The 6,000-nt window shown below is 40.6% G+C and overlaps 1 long non-coding RNA gene across 1 annotated transcript in view; it reads left to right on the top strand.

Annotated features, from left to right (window-relative positions):
- Positions 1 to 623: 623 nt before the first annotated feature.
- Positions 624 to 6,000, top strand: part of LOC129060054 (uncharacterized) — a 101,971-nt gene continuing 96,594 nt past the window's right edge. Inside the window, exon 1 of the long non-coding RNA XR_008526398.1 lies at positions 624 to 844. This is a non-coding gene — a long non-coding RNA (uncharacterized LOC129060054). The remainder of the gene's footprint in view (positions 845 to 6,000) is intronic.

Genomic DNA, 6,000 nt, shown 5'->3' with positions numbered 1-6,000 from the left:
TGTGTGGTTAGAATATGTACAGGCAGTGGGCTGGGTGTGGTGGCTCACACCTGTAATCCCAGCACTTTGGGAGGCCGAGGCGGGTGGATCACGAGGTCAGGAGATTGAGACCATCCTGGCTAACATGGTGAAACCCCATCTCTACTAAAAAAAAAAAAAAAAAAAATTAGCCAGGCATGGTGTTGGGCCCCTGTAGTCCCAGCTACTTGGGAGGCTGAGACAGCAGAATGGCGTGAAACTGGGAGGCGGAGCTTGCAGTGAGCCGAGATCGCACCGCTGCACTCCAGCCTGGGCGACTGAGCAAGACTCCGTCTCAAAAAAAAAAAAGAATATGTACAGGCAGTAGTAAATAGCATGGCTAGTTGGTCAAGGGTCTAAAAGGGGACTAGGACAAGGTCTGTGGTAGAGGCATTCATGTGGACATTTGTGAGTGGGTATAATGTGTAAAGATCTTTGTATTGCATGTTAATGCCCACCAGAGAGCATCTGCCTAGAAGTGACACTAAACAATTAAGTAAACACAATGACTTTTTCTGTTGACATCAGTCAGCCTCTGTCATCAGGCATGCCAGTGCTGGTGCAATGAGCTCATAATTAAAATAGCCATGGTGGCAGGGGCAGAAGCCATGCATGGGCTCAACAGCACAGTCTCCCACTTATCAAGGCTAATCTAACTACTGCTACAGCCTAATATTCAACCATAAATACCAACAATGAGCTCCTGAATGTGGCACCATCCCTCAAGAACACCACCCATTCACTTTGTGACAAGTTGATTACTTTGGACTTTTCCTTCCTAGAAGAGGCAGTAATTCATTTTCACTGGAACAGACAGCCATTCCAGGTAGGTTTTCCTTTTCTACCTTAAAGACCTTAGCCAGTGTAGAGACTGAATGTTTATGTCTCCTCAATATTTGTATGTTGAAATCCTAACCCACAATGTGATGGTTTTAGGAGGTGGGGCTTTGGGGAGGTAATTAGGTCATTAGAGTGGAGCTCTCATGAATGAGTTTAGTGCTCTTATAAGAAGAGACACAAGATCTTACCTTCTATCTCTGCTCTCCACCTTATGAGGATACAACAAGAAGACAGGCCCTCTGTAAACCAGGAAGTGGCCCCTCTCTAGACCCAGGATCAGCTGGCACCTTGATCTTGGACTTTCCAGTCCCTACATTATGAGAAATGAATGTTGGTTGTTCAAGCCACTCAGTCTACGATAATCTGTTATAGCAGCCAAAAGTAAGCCAGCACCACTATCTGAAGGCTTACAGAGTGTTCGATCCAACAACACAGGAGCCCCTTTAATAGTATATCAGAGTAAAAGATATGAGGCCATGGACCCATGACCATAGGATTCACTGATCTTGTGACATATCACACCACCTAGTTTGAAAGAATGATGGGACAGCCTATTGATGTCACCGCTGAGGCACCAGCTCAAGGATGATACCTTGTGAGGATAGACCACCATTCTTCATATGACATAGTTTACACGTTGTGATTCCATGCAGCACACAAGCAACAGCAGTAATACAATGCTGTGACTTCAATAAGTAGAATATATGGTTCTGGAGACCAAGAGATGGAAGTAGAATGATCCTGCTTACCATCATTCCCAGTAATTATCTTTGGGAATTTGTGCTTCCTGTCCCCACAACTCTAGGCTCTGTGGATTTAAGATCCTGGTTTACAAAGAGGGAAAGTATCCAACAGAGGACTCGGCAAAAATCCCATTGAACTTTAAGCTATGGCTGCTATCCAGGCATTTTGGGTTCCTCATGCCAAGGACCAGCAGACAAGAAGAGGAGTCACTATTCTGGCAGGCATAATTTACCCTGATAATTTACCAGGAGGAGGTAGGGCTGCTGCACAGTAGTGGCAGGGAAGAATGTATTTGACATCCCAGTGATCCACATGGATGTCCTTGGGTACTCTTTTGCCTAATTTTGACAATAAACGGACAAATGCAGCAACCTCAGCCTGAGTATGGGTGCCAGGGATGCAGATACCTGAAGTTTGAGGGTCTGGTTCATCTTTCCAGGAAAACCAACAAGTTCAAGATGTACTACTGATGATAAGGAGAATCTCGAATGGATATTAGAAGAAGGAAATGATGAGTATCATTTGTGGCCCTGGGAACAGCTGCAGCAGAATGGGCTACAGCTGGCTCACTAATCTTCTTTTAAGTTTCCTCCAAGAAAAGAGCCCTCCAGAATCTTGAAGGAGCTGCTGTCAGGACTTATGGGAAGAAATGGAACTACATGGTTCAAGTTTTCACTCAGGAGTGCAGAACCTATCCCCTAGCTTTCAAGAGTGCTGCCAGCTGGTGGCCCTCAGCCCTCTCCCATCAGCACTCCCTGGAGACTGCCCTTGGCTGAAAAGAGCCATTTGGTTCAGATTACATCACCTTCCTGGGCCCTGCATCTAGTAATTGCTTGATCCAAGAGGGGAAAGTAATACAAAAACCTGACACTTCTACCCCAACTTGGGTTATCTCTGAAGGGTTACCCAAGGTCCAGAGTTCTCTGCAGGGCTGAGCAAGACCTGTGTTGTGGCTATATTCCAGCCACCTTTTCTCTTTGTCCAATCCTGCTTCCTTCTCTTCCCTCACTGATATTAATTCTAAAAGCACACTCTAATAAAATACTAATTTCTATCTCATAGACTACTTCTCAAGGAATCTGACCTATAACTATGTTACTTTTTCATATTATTTCAAATAGACATGATGACTACATTCATTAGAAAATATTTATTGAGTGCCTAATACATTTCAGTTCTGTTCTAGGTCCATACAGCCTCAGCTCTCATGGAGCTTACATTTTAGAGGCAGGAGTTAAATAACAAGGAAATAAACTAATAATGGATAAAAGAACTATCAGATAGTTATTAGTCTTATGCAGAGAATTAAAATGGTGCGATGTTGTGATGTGACAGAAAGTGATTGAATGGCCACTTTCTTTTTTTTTTTTTTTTTTTTTTTAGGCAGAGTCTTGCTCTGTCGCCCAGGCTGGAGTGCAGTGGCATGATCTCAGCTCATGCAACTTCCGCCTCCCAGGTTCAAGCGCTTCTCCTGCCTCAGCCTCCTGAATAACTGGGATTACAGGAGCCCGCCACCATGCCCAGCTAATTTTTGTATTTTTAGTAGAGACGGGTTTCACCATGTTGGTCAGGCTGGTCTCAAACTTCTGACCTCATGATCTGCCCGCCTCAGCCTCCTTAAAGGCCTCTCTAAGGAGGTGCCATGAAAGCTGAGACTTGAATGTTAAGGAATCAGTGATGTGAATATAAGGGCAACAACATTCCAGGCAAAGAGAATGGCTCATATAAAGACTTACGATTGAAATAGGTTTGGTGTGTTCAAGGAGAGAAGGATGGTGATGCGGCTAGACCTTGATGGGAGTAGCAAAGAGTACAGCATAAGATAATCAGAGGTACCTGAAAGCAAGATGGGTCACCAGCAGCTCTACTGGAGCCATCTGTGAAGATTTGGTCAGAGTTCTCACTCTTATCACATCTACTCAAACTTGCATGGTTGTGATCCAGAAACATGGCCTCAATATGTGCTGCCAGTGTTTCCATCAGTATAAAAGGATATAGATTTCATTAAGTTGGACTAAGTGATCTTCCTTGAATGGATTATCCAAGGCATCCACCTCATGAAAGAAACCATGGTAGCTCTTTGTACATAAAATAAAAATCAGAGGTAGACATGGCATAGGGAATATAGGAGGTTTGGGAGGGAGAGTTTATTTGGAGAGCAGAAAATTTAAAAATTCTAGTCAAATGTGGTGGAATTAATAGGTAGAACTGAAGGCTCATTTGTGATAGAGATCATGGATTTAAAGCAAGCGAAAAGAGTGGCGTATTTTTTTTCCAGCATTGTTCAGCCATTGAGTCAAGCAAGAAATAGGCAGATAGGATTACTTGTGTTGAGCCTTTGGCACATTAGACTGATGAAAGGAGAGCATGTGAGGGAATTAAGGGTTTTGTCATGAGAGAGATAGAATCTAAGCTGGGTAAGAGAGGCATAAAGTGGTAATGCCTATTGAAAGAATGGTAGATTTAGTGGGTTGGAGATCTAGATGAGAGCAAAGGATTACTTGAGTAGGAGTTCTAAAGCAGGTGAGATTGAAAGGCAAGCTGGAGGGTACATAGAAAGGGGTATTTGAAATGGACCTTTTTGAGATTGTGCTGTCATTGGTGGTAGTAAAGTCAAAGATGTGGCTCTGGAGTAGATGGTTAGGATAGGGTGAAGGAAAAAATATCTTTGCAAGTCAGAAGGCTGAGAGAAACCAGCACATTGCAGGGATTAGCCACATGGATGTAGAAGTTACTGATAATGGAAGTCACTGAGTCAGATATTGAAATCACATTAAAATGGAAGAGTAATTGTGTGACAACAAAGGGAGTAGTCAAAGTTTGATGACATACATTTCAAATAATATATTTTAAAATATTTTCCCATCTGGAATTTTTCATTTGTCTATTTTTAATAGAATTTATTTTTAAAATTTTTAGATTTACAGAAAAATTGAGAAAGTAATAGAGTTCCCATACACCAGCACCAAATTTCCCCAGTCATTAACATCTTACATTAGTATGGTACATTTGTTGCAATTAATGAATCAATGTTGGCGCATTATTGTCAACTAAATTCCATACTCTATACAGATTTACTTAGTATTTACCTAATGTCATTTTTCTGTTCAGGAGGATCCCATCCAAGATATGACATTATGTTTAGTAGCCATGTTTCCATAGCTTATTCTTGGCTGTGATATTTTCTCAGACTTGTGTTTGATGACCTTTACAGTTTTGAGGAATACTCTCCAGGTGCCATATAGGATACATCTCTATTGAAATTTTTCTAATATTTTTTCTTAATAAAACTAGGGTATGGGGGAAGATCACAGACACAAAGTACCATTATCATTGCATCATATCAAGGGCATATACTATCAACATGAATAATCCCTGATGATGTTATTTGATTACTTGCCTAAGGTGTAGTGTTTGCAATATTTCTCCACTGTAAAATTGCTTCTCTTCCATATAGTACTCTGACTTCCTTCCAAAGAGGGGAAAAGGAGCAATTTTACCTTGGAGAAATATTGAGCCCCACACTTGAAGAGTGTTGAGCCCACGCTTAAAGAGTAAAGCCTTATGCATTCCCTCCCTGGGCTTGGAATATCTGCATAGATTACTTGGAATTCTCCACCCCATGAAAGAAACCATGCTACTTCTTTGTATATAAAATTAAAAATTTTTAAAAAGATAATCAGAGGTAGACATGTAGAGAATATAGAAGGTTTGAGAGGGAGAGTTTATTTGTAGAGTTCTGTCTCTTTTTCCTAATTTATTAATTTATTCAATCATTTATGTCTGTCAGTATGGGATCACAAATAGCTTACTATAGATACAGCTAGTTACATATAGAAATATTTATAGATATGTAAGTTCCTTTGCCTTAAGTCTTAGAGATTCTATTCATTTCAAAGTTACTTAGATCATACCTTTCCACCCACCCCTTTCAGTGAGGTTCCACACACATGTAAAAGATAGATTCTCTTGTCATTGTCTGCATTTTTTTCCCAGGATCCCCTCACATCCTAAATGCTTTTGTGAAAATTTGCATACATTAAAGCTTACTCCTTTTTAAGTAAAGTTTATGAGTTTTAACAAATGTGTGATGTCATGTGTCCATAATTACAGAATAGTTTCACTACCCTAAAATTCCTTGTTTTTCACCTATTCAACCCTTCCCCTATCCTCTAACCCCAGCAACTATGGATCTTGTTACTGGCTTTACAATTTCTCCTTTTTTAGAATGTAATATAATTGGAATTATACAGCATATAGCATTTTTAAGACTGGCTTATTTTACTTAGTAATATACATGTAAGGTTCCTTCTTATAAGAAGAGGAAAATGCCACTTGAAGATAGAGACATACAGGGGGAAGAAGGCGACATTAGTTTTAGAAAAAGAAGACTTCAGA

The sequence above is a fragment of the Pongo abelii genome, chromosome 5 (assembly GCF_028885655.2).
Source record: "Pongo abelii isolate AG06213 chromosome 5, NHGRI_mPonAbe1-v2.0_pri, whole genome shotgun sequence".
Lineage (NCBI taxonomy): Eukaryota > Metazoa > Chordata > Mammalia > Primates > Hominidae > Pongo > Pongo abelii.
This window is presented reverse-complemented; position numbering and strand designations above follow the sequence as displayed.